This window comes from Haemaphysalis longicornis, unplaced genomic scaffold, assembly GCF_048455015.1.
Source record: "Haemaphysalis longicornis isolate Haplotype H1 unplaced genomic scaffold, Haemaphysalis longicornis Haplotype H1 scaffold_3, whole genome shotgun sequence".
Classification (NCBI taxonomy): domain Eukaryota; kingdom Metazoa; phylum Arthropoda; class Arachnida; order Ixodida; family Ixodidae; genus Haemaphysalis; species Haemaphysalis longicornis.
In genome coordinates this window covers 123,579,400-123,598,759 of record NW_027526335.1, presented here as the reverse complement: position 1 = coordinate 123,598,759, position 19,360 = coordinate 123,579,400, and positions in this window count along the sequence as shown.

Below are 19,360 nucleotides of genomic sequence, written 5' to 3'. Positions count from 1 at the left end.
TCTGCGAAAGGGGTCGATGAAGAGTCAAATCTGTGGCAAGTAAATACCCCCCAAAGAGGGTCACAGGGACTCCTTTTTTTCTTAGTGTGTACAGCAGCCGGCTAGAGAGGCCGCCAGCTCTGCTATATTTCCATCCTTGCATCGCTAGTGCAATCTGCGTAATTTTGTTCTTGAAAACTAATTGAGTTTTCGGTGTACCTTCATGAGTTCGTGAGCGTCTCGTCCCTTGACTGACAAGCGGCAGCGAGATACAAGAACGCTTGCTCCTACGCCGCCGCTTTCAAAAAGACTCTCTATTACCCCGAGAAATGGCGCCTGTGTAATATTACTGGTCGTGTAACCCGCTTTCCAATCGGAAGAGCAGAGACCGCTAGTTCGGCCACTCATCCGCGGTGTGACGTGCGAAGGCAGAAGCGCTGCTAGGTCACTGCGCAAATCGTGCCTTTCCGCGACCGAGCAGTTCGGCGGGCGCTAACATAGCGGTCGAACGTGGGGGGTGCTTGCGATTTAGAGATAGCAGTAATGAGCCAAAGGAGATCCGCATGAGTGAGGCATCCTTCGTAGCGTCACCATCTTTACTCTCAAAGGCAGTTATTTCGATGCGATGTCTCCGTTCTATTATCGTCCTGCGCTATCACTGACTCCAAACGGAACGACGCAGGGCAGCGCAGAAATTTTGCAGACATGCCCATCCATTGCTCACCCAACGATATAGCCTTGACGTTTTCACATACTGGTCTTTAGCGGCGAGCGGTTTCATCTCTCTTCTTGCGCGCAATAAAGAACAAATAAAACTTCAAGTTTCAGGTGGTCTCACGCACATTTTTAGAGCCGTAAAGTAGAAGGAAATAGAAAAGGCCGTCCATGCGGAATCGTAGAAAACGTTTCTAAACCTCGATTGTTTGACAAGGACCGCCTGCCACCCTAATACGACGTAAAATATACCATACCGAGCCAATGCAAGCGAGGTGCGCGAAACTGCAGGTATCTCTAATCTCGACAAAGTGGCTGCCGAATTTTTTTTACGCCTGGATTTACACAGCCTGGTAAAATTAAACGTCTGCGCTGCCCCTACGGCATGCTTGTGGGTAAAAAAGGTATGTCATCTCTTTGCAGCGATGGCACGGCGCCAGAACCGAGTATCTACACTACCCCAGTACGCACGCTGAGGGTGGTTTTTCAAGCCGCAGCCCCTTTAGAGCTTCGTTCATCGGCCATTGAGGCTGGCGCACTCTTCTACAAGCCTACACTTAGGCGGAACATTCTGGTGTTGAATCGAGAAAGAAGTTCCGAACGCTTTTTACCCGTTTGGATCAATAAGGATCCGAGCTTTACGATAAAAATTAGCGTGAAAACAGACCTCAACAAAATCGAAAAAATGAAAGGAAACTCATCCTACCTTCCCCACAATGATACAAAACTTCCACCGCTTTTCCCTCTCACACGAGGGCGTCGCTATGCGGCGAAACGTGCCCGGCTTTAAAGGAAGCCCCATTAAGTGGACGTCTCTGCGTGAAAGCGCAAGGCTTATTGCACAGACGCTTGCCGAGGCGTGCTCGCAGACAGACGGCGTCCCAACGACGACCCGCCGACTCGCGCTTCCTTTTACCAGCGCCTTTGTGTTCTTTTCTGGTACCCTTGGCTTGGCACATGCAGCCAACGGCTTCATGGCTTTCTTCCTTCCAAACTGCCCGTATTATCAGGGCGGCCACTCGGGCCTGAAATTAGTAGCGCGAAAGCTTGTTCGCTGTTTAATTTATTTTTTTTCTCTTTCACATCTATGGCTTTTCTTACTGAGATACTCGCTTGTCTTCTTTGTACTTTGGCTGTTTACATTCCGTTTGCTCTTGTGCATTTCTGCAATCAATCAATCAATCAATCAATCAATCAATCAATCAATCAATCAATCAATCAATCAATCAACAAATCAATCAATCAATCAGACTTTTTGTTTAAGGCAAAAACACTGAATGTACGAATGGGTTAAAAGTCAGCGGCCGGCATCTGGATCACTCATCCTTACGTTTGCGAGGTGACACCGCACTTTTACTGTAGACTGGAAGGGTCGTAGTTCCCCGTCTCAAGGGACGAGGGCAGATGAAGTTTATTGCTTGACAGATGACCTGGAAGTGGGTGATCGAAATTGGGCAAGCGAAGCCAACCCGGCCAGTTAGCCCCTGATAAACATCTTACTGAGTGCCGCACCTACTGTCCATTTGAGTTATTTCCCAATCAAAAAACGGGAAAAGGAATGACAGTTACGAGTTCGCTACTACAATTTCATCGGTATGATACCCGATGGAACTGGAAGACAAAGATATGTAGTTCCAACGGAAATAATTGGTGGAAAATAAAATACACCTCACACTGGCGAAACGACCAAAAAAGAAAAGTAGCATGACAAGTGTCACGGAAGACTTGGGTAGAGCTGGGCGGTACCCTTGGGGAGAAAACCCTGCAGATTTTTCAGTAGCAACAACCCAACCCACACTCCCCAAAACTGTCACGAAATACTCTTTCCCACGATGGTTGCATCAAAAATTGTCATAGTAACACAGCTGAGTATTGAGCCAGTTTACGACTCGACACAATATCGTGGTTACACAACCCAAATGGTGTTGCTGACAGGGATAGCGGTGCCGTGACAAGCCACAACTTGAGGTCGGGAGACACGGAAGGAAATTATTGGACACCGAAACAACAAGGCGGAGGACAAAGTAGGGAAGAGAGAAGCACAGTGGCCTAAAAAACGAACTGAAGAAAAGCCGACCCTAAAAAACGGGTTCACTGTACAGGGCCAACGATTTGACCACCGTACTGCGTCGTCGGACACACAGCTTACGCAAGTGTGCTGCCACCACAAGAGCCCACTCGTATTACTTGTCGGGCTTTCCTTCGCCCCATTTTTCACCGTATCCACTTAAGTCGGCCGCTTGCGGACATTTGCGCTCCTTCCGGACATTTCCGGGACACACGCTCAAAAGTTACCCAAAACGAGAGGAAACTGCATAAGACGCTGTCGAGAATTTTGTTGCTTAATCCATTATCTCTTGGTTTACTTTTGCATTGCTTCTGCGCCGGTGCCTCAGCATTTTCATTGCGTCCTTGTTTTTCAATACTTTGTCATTTTTGTAGACTACGTTTCTCCTAGAGCACGCTTCTGTTTTTCCCCTTCAAGGTTTTCGCAAGCTATGTGTTTTCGCGTTCCGTTTTCGGTTCTTTCTGACAACCACGTACTTCGGACCCACTTCTTCCCTGCTCTCTTCCTCCCGCATGCAACCCTTCCCACCGCAGCGGTTTCGGGTGCCGTGTCGCTGAGTGCTTCGTCTAGACTGATGAATACTACAGCAGCTACGCATGTTCTGAGAACGGCCCAACTTTGCTTGCGACTTTGCCTGTTTTTAAAAAAAATTTTCGCGCCATCCAGGACGTCCGCGAATGACGAAGAAAACAAAACACCAGCTCCTCATACCGCACAGATCCTCCACACCAGAGGCCACCGCAGGGCAGCCCAAATGGCCTCCGTGAAACCACTCTCGAGCAAACAGAAATAATAAAAAAAATCTAAAGAAAACATACAGCAGTAAAAGCCTTTCGACGGGCACTGGCAGAGTTGAAAGCACCGAAAATGCGGCGAAATATTTCAGGACCAAAAATTCATTTCCTCAAGCTCTTCAGAGGAAAGCTCGTTCTCCTTAAACTTGTTTCTTCCTCTACCTTTTCCAGCTCTCTCTACTTCTGAGTGTTTTTTCTACTCAACCCTTGCGTCAATTTAGCGCTTGCAGTTTGCAGAAATAGCATGTTCGCCTATGCAGACAGCCCAAGTTACTTTATTTCTTCGTGTGCCAGTGTTGCTATTTACATATTTGTGACGTCATTTCGTTCGGGGCCAACCAGCAGATCCAATATAGGTTATTTAAATTTCTTACCGTTATTTTTCCGTGCATGGTTGCGCGATGAACCACTAGTGCTTTCCAACATCGGGGAATGTGAGGAACGACTGTTGTATCTCTCGATCAACACTTGAATGTTCGGAACATCACCGGGCCATGCCGGGGTAGCACCAGAAGATTCAGTGCCAGCATTACCTGCTCCTTCGTTATAGTTAACAATCCGTTAAGAAGTTGCTTGGAAGGGCCGTCTCTTCTACGCCCAGAGGGTGATTTCTTAAAGTTCAGAGCCGTTTGGGGTATCCGAACTATCGTCGTGGCTCATCCGGGGTCAAGGTATCCCGCCACCCTAGTAACGCGTAACGTTACCTGTAACGCACCCACACTGGGGCAACAAAACGATCATCGCTTCCAAGGATCGGGACCGAACCTGGGTCCCTCGAGTTCCAAAGCCACTGTCAAACTGATTGGGCCAAACCTGCACACGTTCCTGGTTTTCAAAGTGTTAATGGTGATCTTCTAGCTGCGCCGTTGCCACGGAGGCTGCCATTTCGGGGCACAAATAAGTACACAATGAGGCAAAATATGGAGGAAATCAGAATTTACACATTGATTACTTAATAAAAACGCAATCCAGTGTTTTTTTATGGGCGTGACTGACTGACTCATCAGGTATTATTGAAGGTGTTGATTGAGTGCTAATGGTATTCTCTTTGAACGGCCTAAAGATGTGTGGTCTTGCCACAGAAACTAATATACCCATGTGTTATACTCTTCGTTTAATTCTAGTGCTGTTTTTAGGGCAGGCTCAAAATACGTTTTTTCTGTTAGAGGGGCTAGCTGTCCAAGGCATTAATCCCATCAATGCTTTTCGTCTACCATCATTCCAATCTTCTTTTAGTCACCTCGAAAGCTTTGAAGCTAACTCCCTCTGTTCTCGCCTAAATACTAGGGCTTCTGGAAGCCCAACATTTTTCCCTTGAAGATTTAGATGGATACACTTACATTCTAAACTATGGGCTGCACAGTTTTCGTTTCTTTTCCGCAGACGACGCATAGTCCATAAATTTGTGTATTCTTCCCCACAATGGGCTTGGTTCCAAGCAACCTGCGCTAGCCTCAAAAAGCAGAGCACTGTTCTTCGAATTATCGTACAAATTTTCCTTCCTCATGTCGAATTTCTCTGCCCTGTGCATCTCTAACGACGTTTTAGCTTCCATTTTTTGTCTCTATTCGCTTATACTTGCCGTGCTTCTTTTCAGTTATCTTGCCTGTCTCTTGATCTCTACTGTTCTTTCTGTATTTCTTCGTCAGCCTTCTAGTCTTCATTAGCCACTGCGTGTCCACGCTTTTCATCTATAGGTACTCAAAAACTTTAGCTGTCCACATACGATGATACCTTGCTCTTAACCTCCCCTCTAAAAGTATTCTACTATGAGCTTCTCAAACGTCAAATATCGCCAAGCCCAGAACTCCCTGCATTGCTTCGTTAGTGTTTGTACCATGTGTTCCTAAGGCAAAACGGCCTATCGTCCTCTGGTTCAAGGCACGATAGAGTGTCTCGTTTTAAGCATTCGCAAATATGAGGCCCGAAACCATTACTCATTTGCACATTCCTCTCACTACTTCCTATTTGTTATACCCCCTCTCTCCCCCCAGAGCTTTATGCTCATTATAGCTGCGTTTCGCTCCTTTATTCTTAAATTACTCCTCGTGAGTTCTTAAGTAGTTGTCTCCTTCGTTTATCGACACTCCCAAATATTTATTTCCTTTTTATTTCAGCATTCTTTAACAAAGGACATCATGAATGCCAGGGCAGGAACAAAAAGCTTCTATGCAGCAGCTTGATAAAGGTCCTTGCTCCCGAATTCGGCCACAGGCACATTGGCAACGAGCCCTGAGGTTGGCAACGGTCACACACACAACATGCGAAAAATTGCTAATAACACAACTAGCAACTAAATACACAGAAATACAAAGTTCTACGTAAACAATGGTACCAGGAAATACAAGCACAAGAGGAATTTTGCATCAAATTCCGCAACCAGAATTACACAAACTATAACGACTTGCAGCAAACAAAATAACGCTTTAACATCACTTAGAAAGCAATGTGCGAATAATTAGAGCATCGTTACCCAAATACTGTAGAAAAGTGGTTATAACTTTCAAAAATATGTTCTCAACTCTTGAAGGTTGTAATTTGTTACATGTTTATATTCATTAAGAATGTATGGCAACTTGTGCTGCAGCAACTGTAATTTATAGTTATGACGAAATTTAGGTATGGACGAGATATCACTATTTCGCGTACCCAACGTGTTTTTTCTATGCTTAAAAGAGGCCGTGGCCGTCAAAAAATGTTTAAAAGAATTGGAACTAAAATAAAACCCACGTAATATACAAAACCGGTACATGCGTTCCCCTATGATTAAGCTGAGGACTTTGAATGCCGTGTCCGTTGAAGCGATATATTCTAGGTAAGCAATTTGGCGGACAATTTTGCTGTAGTTGGCCATACCAAACTACAACCGTTAATATGCGACATAAACAAAGTACGGTAAATTTGAAGTTTTGTCTTCATAGCCAAAGGCCGTCTACAGCGAGATAACACACCAGTAACTTGAGCGAGTTTCTAGCAGATAGTTACTACATGTGAATCCCAGTTCAGGTGAGAGGTAAAATGCATCCCTAGAATTTTGTGTTGGTGCGTAATACAAATTTCGGTTCCGGCGTATTCAAGAACATGACTGGTTTATTTTTAGCCCAAAATATCATAACTTTTGTTTTACTGGGATATGTTTTTATGCGATTTATTTCTGACCAAATAGAAAGCTTGCGTAATATTTCGTTACATGTAATTGCTGAGGTATTAAAATCAGGCCCAGAGATTATTATACTGCTATCGTCTGCATAAATTACGAATATTAGAGAGGCATCAATGTTCACGATGTCATAAATGTACACTTTAAATAATTGATTGATTTATTGATTAATTAATATTTGATTGATTGATTGAATAGTTGATTGATTGATTGGATGATTGATTGATTGATTGATTGATTGATTGATTGATTGATTGATTGATTGATTGATTGATTGATTGATTGATTCATTCATTCATTCATTCATTCATTCATTCATTGTGGGGTTTAACGCGCGGACGCCACGCAGGAGATGAGGCGCGCCGTAGTGGAGGGCTCCGGATTAAGTTTGACCACCTGGGGATCTTTCACGTGCGCCGAAATCTCATACACACGGGCGTTTTGCTTGTACACATTTAATAGAAGCGGGCCCAACACGCTACTTTGGGTACGACATGTATGGCCGGTAAGTAAGAAGATTTGTAACTGTTCAACCGCACAAATTGTTTTCTGTTGTTCAGATAGGATTTCATAAACGCGAAAGGTTTACCACTAATTACACTTAATGAAAGCTTGTCCAATAAAATGCAATGGTTCAGATGGTCAAATGCTTTACTAAAGTCTATAAAGGTACCAAGTGTAAAAAGACTCTTTTCAATGTTTTCTAATACGTGTTCTTTAAGAGTAAGTAACGCTGTTTCTGTTGGTCTTTCTTTTGTGAAGCCAAATTGTGCATGCAATAACAAACTTTTAGCATCAAAGTATTTTGATATGCGAGTGAACAATATTTTTTTAGACCCTTAGAAAATACCGGAATAACCGATATTGGTCGATAATTGGAGGCGGTATTTGGGTCACCACACTTAAAAAGTACAGTCACCTTAGATTTTTTATATCATCTGGAAATACGCCTGACTGAATAATCAAACTAAAAATATTATTCAAAACAGCAGTGACAAACGGCAAAACGCATTTTACTGGTTTTACTTGTATGCCATCTGCGTCTAACGCTTTACTATTGTTCAAAGCCATAAATGTACTGTATATTTCTATTTCCGTCATTGTATGCAGAATTACTCTAACAGGGGTATTTGGCAGTCTTTCCACAGTTGAACCTGCAGACATGGGCACACCAACTTTGGTGAAATGGCGAATAAAATGTTCAGCAACTGCTACGCCAGACTATTCGCAGTTGTGGATAATCTTTGTGGGGCAAAGGCTTTTTCGTTCACGTCCTAAGACGTCATTTATCAGCTTAAAAACAGCGTCAGGGTGTTTTTGCTTGGTATCAGAAAACATTTGTTGGTAGTAGGCAGTCTTCGCAGCTCTAAGTTCAGCACTTAGCTTGTTTCTAGTTTTTTTTAAACTTTAAAAGATCTGCCGGCAATCGAGTGCGTAAGGAGGTATTAAAAAGCTTGTTTTTGTTCTTATCAAGGCTACCATTGAGAGAGCTACCCATTGTATTTTGGTTCTTTTTGACTGCTTGATCTTTCTTAAAGGAAAAATTGCTTTGTATATTTCTACGAACGCGGTAATAAACTTTGAGTAGGCCGTAGTTGCATCAATTATATCAAACAAGTAGGACCAGTCGTATGCACTTATGTCTTGCTTGAAGGATTCCAATCTGTTATGTGTTCTATGGTCAATGGCTCATATAGATAATGCCTAGTTTAGCTTTCAGTGTAAGACATAACAATAGGGCAGTGATCACTGACCTCTGATGAAATTGTGCCTGCTTCAAGAAAGAGAGTATCGATATTTGCGATAAAAAAATCAAGGCAACTGCAGGTGGTTTGTATTACCCGGTGGGCGTCCTAATTAGGTTAACAAAACTGGCAGAGCATAGCCTGCTTGTGAAGTCATGTACATTAGGGTTGCTGTCAAGATAATTTATATTAAAATCACTACCACAATCTAACCGATATTTATTGGCGGAAACGTATTCCAGAAAACGTTCGAAAGAATCGATAAACCGCGAAATGTTTCCATTTGGAGGGCGCTATACGACCGAAAGAACATCTATATTGAACTCTATTAATAATATTTAATAATAATCTTAGATTGTGCAGAATTCTGATACTAAGTCATAATTACTACGTTGTTCTAGAAGCACAGACACACCCCCGCCCCGCCGATATGGCCTATTAAAAAGAAATGTCTGTACCAAGTTTCAGTAATCATTATTGCATAAAATAAATATAATTCCTTCAGAAAATAGCTGATTTCGTCGTCTTTGCTTCCTGCAGATCTTCCGTTATAGTTTAAAACAGTGCTTTGCGATTTCTTAGGAAGTTCAAAATTATGGGGTGAGACAAAATCGTGGTATTTAATTTCAAGAGGATAGCTGTGAGCGGGACGTGCGCGAGATTGCAGTCATTTAGGACCTTACCTTTCCCTGTTCCACTGCAACAATACTGGGCGGAGCAGCCGAGTTGTCGCTTTGGGTGCTGAAAATATTTCCGAGGTCCCTTTCGCCAGAAATAAGCACAGCATCACAACTGCCGTTTTTCCTTGCAAAGATTTTACCATTGTAGGTCCAGACCGACTTCCAATTACAGTCGTACTTCCGCTTCACCGCCATTCCTAGAAGCTTTTTTTTGCGCAGGGCAAAGATGCTCATTCACGTACACTGGGTTGGGGTTGTCTATTCCTATGTCCTTGTTAGTGAGCCTCAACTACCTTGCTTTCTTCAAAGCACTGTCGCGCTTCATTCGTGACGTAAACTGAACAACTATGCTAGATTTTTCAGTGTTGCGGGTAAGGAAGTGGTGGCAGGCATCTTCTGTGATGGTTTCATTGATGGCCGTTACTAGGGTTGACACAATTTCAGTAACGCTTTCGTTGTCTGCTTTAGGGACGCCCAAAATTCCAGATTTTCGTTGCGGGAGCACTCCTCCATTTGAATAGGCTGTTTTCGAGGTCGGTGGTTGTTGTCTCCAGTGTCATATTCCTCGCCTGAAGTTCTCGGTTTTCGCTTTCCAGTTTTGCATTCCTTGCTTGCTCTGCACTAAATTTAGCCTTTAAATATTCGATTTCCTTGTGAGCATACTCTAGTCTTTGAGCCTGGAAACGCTGCGCAGTGCGGGGTTCTCGAATTTCCACGCGCCGTTCACGTTCCTGTGTCTCTTTGAATATCTTAAGTTCCTGCTTGATATCTTCCTTCAATTTCAGAAGATCAGCTTTCATGTCATCTCTTAATTTAGCAAGAACCTTTGCCATACTTTTTCAAGAAAAACCAGCTCGTAACCGTGACCAACACAACCGGACAAAAAAAAGCATACAAGCAGTAGCGAAGACCTGCATGTGAATAATTAAGACCCATAGGTACGCAGACAAGCACTAACCTGCGCCAAAAAACAGCAGTGGTTAGGCTTACTTCCAAGCATCGTCGCCCCTCCCAAGCCCGCAGGCGAGGCTAGATGCGCCGGGACGTCAATGCTGAAGATGGCGCCGCGACTGACGATAACGGCACGAAAAGGCAGCTAATTTCTTGGCTGTCTTCTGTGAAGAGCGCGTGCACGGGCTCCAGAGATGTCGGGCGTTCCGTACAGTGCGGCGTAGCATCAATCTGCGGCCAAAATAGCAGTGGTTAGGCCTTCTTCCAAGCGTCGGCGCCACTGGCAATATTCCTTGACTCTGGGTAATTCGTTGTTCTATTTAGTCTGCGTCAACGCAGGTGGTATTGTAAATCATTATTCTAAATTTTTCAGCGCTAAAATATAACCCGAGGTCTGTGGCTCTCTGGACTCTAATATTTATGGACCGTTGCATATCGTTCTGCTTATCAGCTAAAGTCTTCTCCATATAACACTCCCGGAATACGCTGTTGTAGCACTTTGCCTAGCCACTGATGCGTTAGATTGAACACTAATTGACTGTGCACAAGTGTTTTTTTAACCCTACAATGTAAAACATAAACAGTATTAGGCTCAAAGGGCAGCCCTATTTCCGTCCTCAATAGGTGTTAGCCTGCTGTGCCATATCTGCCCTCCCCCTGCCACACGCGGTCTATTACCTTTAAGATTGCCATAAGGAACTGTATTAACTCATCATATAAGGCCTGAAGTTCCAGCACGCTCCATACCAGTTCTCTGTTTACGTTGTCATATGCTTCTCTAATGTACGAGAAAGTAATCCATAATGGTCTATTCTTAGCCATACCAGATGTCCAGTTTTGGACTGCGCCGTCCCGTTTTTGAGGTTCGCTCTGGCATCCCGTCTTTTTGTACATATAAAACAATGATGTCCCGCTTTCGCATAACTCCACAGTTTGAAAATTGGCGCCAAGCAAGTTGATCAAACCAAACGAATGCCGCCGTGTTACATATATACCTACAAATATGGCTTCCGTACTTTAAAATGATTACGAAGAAAGTAAAAATTAGATGTATTCTTACCACAGAATTTTTTGAAGTTTCTTGCCGAGGAGGACTTTGAAGAGGCATTGTACACCAGCCTGCCATTCTCAAGCCAAACATTCAAATTAAACTACGTAATCGCAACTCTTCAGGTATTGCGTTCTCCGAGAGATATGTGAAAATCTAGAAAGAGTTGGCAGCTAAAGATTTGCGCTGCGCTGACATTTCTCGCTTCGCGGGACTGGTCCTGTGCTTGCCTCCCCGGCTCGGCGTGGACATAAACTCGGCGTGTACATAAACTTTCTGGCAACATTGCGGGCAATTAGTTGCGCGGCTCAACTTTCCGTGCGTGCGAAGAATCATACAACGCAGTCTTGTTGGATTAAGTCTTATGTCAAAAACTTAATCACCGGCAAAATACACCAAAGAAGGACGTGAAGTCGTATCTTCGTAATCAATTTACCTAATTCAAGTGTTAGTCGGATTGTTCGCTCGGCCTGAATAATGGGTTAGTGCAAAATATAGCGTTTAAAAGACGAGCAGTTCTCGCATTTAAATGTTTGCACCCAGCATCAACCTTTGGTCTTTTGTGCGCTTCCCTCGCCTAACGCTTAACCTTCTCAGTTGGGTGTCCCGTTTTCTACCTCTAGGAATGCGGTCACCCTATCTATTCTGGACTTTCGCTATTTCAACGAACTGTGTCCTCAACTAGAAATTATCATTCAAGTGCCTGTTTTATCAGTTCCATTATACAGATCTCCAAAGAATTCATTTTCTTCCATCCATGCTTTAATTTTCGATTTGTTCGCCTGCAATACAAATATATACAATGACATTCCGTCCGGGCGCACTGCTGCTTAAAGGGAAAGCTCTTGCTCGGTGTTTTTGAAATTTTTTTTTCTATTTCAGCAGTCTTCTGTGGCACTGTTCTTATCGCTGTTCTCTTCACTTTTTGTATTTCCGTAAATTTCCAACTAATAACTCGATGAATATGCGTCAACGCCAGCTTTCCTTCGAACTGTTTCGCGTCCTGACCAATCAAGATTTTTTATGGGTATTGTTTTTTATCTTAGTGTTTTACATGGTTTCAAAACTTCTTGGATGCTCTTTTCTCCTTTTTCCGCATTCCTGCTATCCATTTTTCGCTTGTTTTCTTGATCTTTGCTTCCACCATTTTCTCTTTGTTCTCCGGCAGGCCACCCCAACTTCCCGTCACTACCTCCAGGAAGCCTAATATTTCCATCTTGAAGATTTGGATGGAAACACTCCCATTCTAAAACTACGTGCCGCAGATACCCCATACCCCATCATTTTCTGTGTACTTCCTCAAAAAGCTCTTAGTTGTAAAGCAACCTACTGAACATCAAAATTCAAAGCACTGCCACTGGAATTATCATAGAGATTTTTCTTTTTGATGCTAAATTTCTCTACCCTGTGCATCTCTAACGATGTTTTAGCTTCCATTTTTTGTCTTTATTCGCTTATACCTGCCGTGCTTTTTTTTTTTAATTTGCATAGCTGTCTTTTAATCTCCACTGTTCATTCCGTATTTCATTGTTAGCCTTCTTGTTTTCTTAACCACTCAGCGTCCACGCTTTTCATGTATAGGCACCTAAAAACTTTAGTGTCCACCAACGTTATCCGCAGCTCTCAACGTCCTCTCAAAACATATTTTAAAGACGATAGTCTTTCTTGGGCTACTTAAACGGAGAAAGTTTGGTCTGTTTGTCTGTCTGTTTGTCTGTGACTAGAATCAGCCAGCCAGCCAAAGTTAAACAGAAGCTGCACAATAGGTTTATATACCCACAGCCAGATCTACATGTCTAAGTCCGGTGGAAATGTCCGTCCTTGTCGACATTGTTGAACAAGAACAATACATCCCGCGAATGAGGCAAAAAATGAATACATAAGTGATATTCGCAAGGTTTGTATATGAAAAAGTTATGCATGCTTAATTTTCAAATTCTACATCAACTGCACAAAAACAATTCCCTCCTTTGCCTGCTTTCGCCCGCGTAACTATACCTCGTGGCGGCTTTTACAAAATCAAATGGAAACAGTTAAGAAAAGTTCCACTAGACATGTTTCACGTTTTCATGGACGCGCGAGGGTATGGAAAACAGTGTTTTATAAACGTTTAAGTTGGGCTCCTCGAATACGCGCGTCACCGCCGTACGGCAGCGCTGGCATCAGTGGCCTGGCCTGGTGAAGTGCAGAGCGGTAAATTTTAATTCACTTCAGCAAACCTCTAGTGTGTTTTCCTTCGGGGGAGTGCGACAGGAGACGAGCAGCATAAGAGGTGAACTGGAAAGCGAAGGGAGGCATGTAATTGGCAAATTTGCGTTTGCAACGAAAGGAGCACATACACGCCCAATTTTGACTATGAGCTTGTCCAACTTCTAACGACGCCAAGCCCATATCTCGCTGCATTGCTTCGTTAGTTGTTTTACCATGTGCTCCTAAGCTCAAACGGCCTACCGTTGTCTGGTTCGATTCAAGGCATGAAAGAGCGCCTGATTGTAAGCAGAGTACTGCATTCGCAAATGTGAGGGCCGGAACCATTACTCCTTTCCACATTTCCCTCACTACTTCATATTTCCTATTCACCCACAGAGCTCTATGCTCCACTATTGGTCGCGAGGCCCACCACTGGAGAGGCTGGCGCTGCGATCCTCTTGACGTCACTTGTATGATCACCGTTCCTACCTTGCTGCACAGTTGGCTTGCAGCGCGTGACACTTAGCTTAGGACGCGTGTTGTAAAAATATTTTCGTGTGAATTTCGTCGTTTGAAGTTAATTCTCAGTGCGTCAAGCGCAGTTTGACGTCATGGGGATTTTATAACCGTATCCACTGTGGTACATTCTCCGCAAACAACTTGAGCGTGGTGGCGTACGTGTGCGATCGAAGCGTAAGCTGCGGCTCGTTTCCCCGATCAACAACGTAAACTACGATGATTGCCAAGCTAAGTTTCTAGATTTCCATTGTTTGCCACAAATGTGTAAAGCAAGAAATCATGAAGCATTTACTGCTCGCAGAAACGCTCCGCGCACACACCGCCGTGCCTGCCCGCACGGCCGACGGAGCAGATCGAACCGACGCAGGTCGCGGCAGCAACAACTTTTGCCGCCGCTTTTTAAAATCGCGCTAGTTGTGGAAACGTAATTCGACAGCGGTGAATGTGGATGTTGGAGTGGTGAAAAATTGTGCTAGGTAGTGTCATCAGCTGTGGTTTTCAAAGCGATGCTGAAATATCTGCCGCGATCTACGTCGACCGTCCCCGAAGGTCGGTCCCGGCACTGCCGGCCCGTTCACGCGCGGTACGGCGAGCGGCCGAAGGATATGTGCCTGCGCACAAGCATCGGTCGAGGCCGTGGAAGGTTCTTGATGATTGACGCGGTTACAAAGTTACACATACAAGAAAGAGGTTGACAGTGAAGTGAAAAGTTGTATTACGGACTCTCATTCGAAACTGTAATGATAGCGGCGAAGAAATATCTGCCGCGACGTTAAGACTAAAGTTCCCAACATTCGATTACGTGCACCCGAAGGCGGCGGCGAGCGGTTCGAGAAGGCCTTTTCGTCGCGCGCGCGCGTGTTGCGTTTGGGTTCCCCCATCACTTTTGGGGCCCCCCAACACTCGGTTCTCCTATTTTAAAACACCCAATTACCGGAATTCATTAACGACGCGTTTCGCCTCGTACACAGCCTCGCCATCTGTGAGCAATCGTTAGTTTCATTCATTCTAGAGGAAGGCAGGCTCACTGTAAACATAAAAGAGCCCACGTTACAATTACACATTCCCACGCCGAAGTCCCAATGAAAACTAAATATAGCCATGTCCAAACCGGCTCGCAGCCGTTGAAAATTCGCGTTCGTATACCATTTATACATTGCGGACAAGTTGTCGCGAAAAGTAAACATATCAGCCGTGCACAGTACAGGCTACGGCAGTGATAGTTAATCAAATCCGGGAATAACTATGAAAAAGATTGTAGGGGTAATAGGCACTGCTTAAGCCAAACTGCGCATCATAGCAACTTTTAAGCATGCGCGGCGAAGCAATCCGATCACCTTTCTCACGTAGTCATTCATTTAGCAGGCAAGGCGAGCAGTAGGCGCGGTGAGATCACAAGTGAGCGATGCGCTTCCGTCGCTTTTACAAGGTGTTTCCTTGCACACACAGTCTCCGTACATGTCACTTCGAAAGTATTTAAAAATGAATTTACAGTGCACTTTTCTCGGCATCAGTTGCATCGTTCTTGGCGTTAGCTGGCTGCGTAGGAGCTGTGCAGCGCGGCGGTGTCGCAGGGAAAATGCGAGTCGCTGATGGCACGCCTGGATTATTCGGGTTGCAGACCACTTTTTTGGGTAATTTCATCAAATCCACAAGGAGCAAGGCGGGGGGGGGGGGGGGGGGGGTACTGTGGCCACAGACACAGACACACACAAAAAACACGCGGCAGCATACGCACAGGAAGCAGACGGCAACCCCACCCGGCGTCCAACAAGTGACGTCATTCGTAGGTGGCGCCACGGTATGCCGTCGGGGTCAATAGCTGGTTCCACTTTCCTTTATTCTGATGTCGTTCCTTGCAAGTTCATAAGTTTTCAGGAGCTGCGGCGCCCTCTCCTGGCCATCTGCCGTAATAACGCCAGGCTGGTACTGAAATTATTTAAGAGAGGGTGGCACGGCCCCTCTAGCGGATGATTCCGACACATTGGACAGCCTTCAGGTTCACTGGAACTGCTTTATTTTTTCGCTGTTCAATATTATCACAATGGCCAATAGTAATTCTGCAATAAAACGTAACCCGTCCCTTATACAAACGATTCTTGTTTCTCAACGTAAACCTTTTCAGGACACGTGTTTAAGATATGAATTAGCCATTTGAAGCTTCGTAAAGGTGTGGGTAATTTACGGCGGATTACACTTTTCGGCGGACACCTTTCTGGCAAATTAGTTGTCAAAAAAAGCTGAACACAATGTGTTTCACATTGGCATATTCACGGCGGCAGTTCAAAGAAGCCACTTCCGCAGCTCTATAACGTACTTAGCCGGCAATAAAGAGCAATCTATCAACGGCACAAATCACTGCGGTACTTCGACACTGCCCGTCACGATTCGAAAAGTCAACAAAATGTCCACAGTTTTGCAGGTGAGTGAACCGGGAGCTGTATGTTTAAATTAAGTGAGGTCTCATCAATACCTAGGACGCCGGCCAAGCTGACATAGGCAGCAGGACATAAACAATTCAGCTCATTGCTCTTGCCTTATTGAGGAAAGCGGCGAATTCATTTGCAAACCAATCAGGCAATGACACATTTTATTGGAAAAAATGTTTTGTAGTGACGCCTCAAGTGATTGCCATTGAATTGAATGTTTTGGATGCTCTGTTACGCGGAAACTGAATTGAATTCTGGGGATTTGACGCGCCGAAGCGACAACAGGGTGCCATAGGGGGGGCGATGGGCGGTTTGAATAATCCGGAGTGAAATTCTCAACACGAAGGTGTTTTCACTTTTCGCCTCCATCAGAAAAGCAGCAACTGCGTGCGGGATCTGACCGCCACCCTTGGGCTCAGCAGCGGAACACTTTAGCCATCGATCCACCGCGACGTTCCATTGGCTATTTTTCTCGGCTTCCGGGTTCATCGTCTAGTGGACAAAGCGGATAGAAAAAATTGGGCACACACACCTTCCATTGCAAGCGTTCAACAAAGAACAGATGTGTCTAAGTCTGTGTGTGTGTGTGCGGATGGGGTACATAACCCCAACTGGCGACTCCGCCCCCCTTCCCAACTGCGGGGATGTCTCGCTTTTTTTAGACGTTACATTTCCATTCCATTTGCTCTTCGTCAGCAACAACACCAACATGTGTGCAGCTCCTCTCTTTCAAAGAGCGCGTCCTGGTTTTCGGTTTGCTTTTAAGCGGAACTTCTGAGTTCGCTTGGTGTGTATCGGGGCATAAAGGGGCTTGGTAGAGCCGACTGGCGACAACAGGATGGCCGACGGCCGCCTCGTAGAAAGTGACGCAGCAGCCAAGGATGGGTATCGATCGGCCGCCCCCGTGGAGACAGACCTCTGGCAGCAGCAGGTCATCCATGTCCCTGGGAGCAGAATCGGCGAATTTTGATGGACATTGAAAAATGCCGTTTCTCGTAGTCTTCTTTCAAATCCTTCCCTTCTCTCTGTTCCACGTTTCAGCAACCGCAGAGCATGCATGGTTGCAAACTTTCGAGCCTTTTTCCCCTGTCTATTCTACGCATTGAAAGCAAAGTCAGCTCTTTTCAGGCGGGTAGCTCTTGCAGGAACAGTTCAGGCCACGATTCGAGAGGTAATAAATGTTTACTGAAGCAAAATGCGAATATATGATTAGCGTTGGCTCCGTCTGCTCAACTGTCTTTTTGTAGCATAAAGAAATGACTAAATTACTTGCTCCATCTATCTATCCCCCATGTATTCCCTATGTATCCAATTGGGTCGAATTCCCATTGTAATACGTTGACTCCAGAGACGCATGCTTCTTAAAGGAGACTGTCAATGAGCACAAAGCTTCAAAGTTTTATCATTTCCGCAGTTTATTACAGTTCCTAGCATCGAGTTTTTCGCTTACATCACAATTAAACGTATTTGCTTGTACGGACCGAAAAAATCCACACTCTTCAAAGCTTCAGAAGCTTACTAGCTAAAGCCTGAAGCGCTTCATTGGGCGAAAAACCCGCGTTGTCCGGCGGTAAAAATGGTCTCGTTTATTAACCGTAAATAACACTTATGGTGATACGATGAGATTTGGACATGGTTTTCGGAAGCAGTAGCCCAATTACGCTACCACGGCGCTATGTCCTCATGTATCCAACCGCGGAGCACAAGTTGTTATTCTTGTTCGTTTCTTCGTGGTATATACCCACTTGGAGAATTGGCCAGGAATCGGGAGATTTGAGGAAATTGTTTGCCTGCTTAACTACGTTCACAAAACTATAAAATGGGAACTCAAAGGTTCTAGAATAGTGCGTTCCACGCGACACTAAACGTGATGGCATATGAGTAGAACAGGTGCGTTCGAGCCGCGCAGAACACTTATGTAATGGTAACTGTGACGTGCGTCACCAATTAAACTGTTAAGATCTCCCGTGCCGAAAGACGATGAAACGAAACCGAAGAAAGAGACGCTGATGCACCGTTCCAGAAATGAAACCGGTCGATGCAATCCGCGGTCAAATCGAAGAAACACAAGCGAAGAACAAAGGAGACACATAAACGATGTAGCAGTGAAGAAGTTATGAACACGCATCCCGAGGTTATGACTTCGAAGCACGTGAGCGGAGTGGTGTGCTCCGAGGAATATTTAAGGGCAGAAAATACCGCATTGCATCTGAGGGCTCACATTTTTCGTCAGGTACGACAATGTGCGTACACGAGATAACCACTGCATTTTATGGCATGCCGAGGAACTATCGGGTAAAAAAGGTCGTGGGGATCCCATATACGAACAAGCGCAGCCCGCCGGTTCTGGACGTCGCACAGTTAGTAAATCCCATAAATGCGTGCAGTCCCTCCTTGAGCAGTCCCACCGGAGCAGTCCCCCCGCAGCAGTCCACCCGGCTGCCTCACACCCCAGCAACCTCATCGTGTGTGGATCTGACAGCGCCTCTCAGTCCGCTGACGGCACCAGGCCCCATGCCACATTCTGACACTTTCACCAAGATCGTGCGCCGAGAAATCGAGGCCACGACCCCGGCTCCTGTACACCACCATGGGGACGACCACACCCTGACGACTCTTTCACTTATACAGGCCGTGGTCCGTGAGGAAGTCACCGACCTTGGCATCCACTATGCTTGAGCTATGGCTTGTCCAGACGTCCGCCAGAACCTTCCGCCTTCATTTGCCAGGAATGCCTTCTCACGCCGTATGACGCACCACCTCCTTACCGCCGCCGGAACCCTGCGGAATGGAGCACCCCTGACGACGGGCTATATGGTTCGAGTGCTCTCGCGTTGGTCATGCCACCCGTTATTGCTGGCAACGCTGGACGTCCCCGCCATACTCTAGGTTTTTGGCCACCACCTACCATGACGATCCGCCTAATAAATGCCCCCCTAGTACTCAACACCACTATGTTCCTGGCAGAACCCCTTCCCATTCGTTGCCACATCACAATATTTATCCTCGAGCCGTTGCTGTTACCACATTGTTATTGTCAGTTGTTGCTGGCGCAAGACCCGCTTCTGCACGCACGAATAATT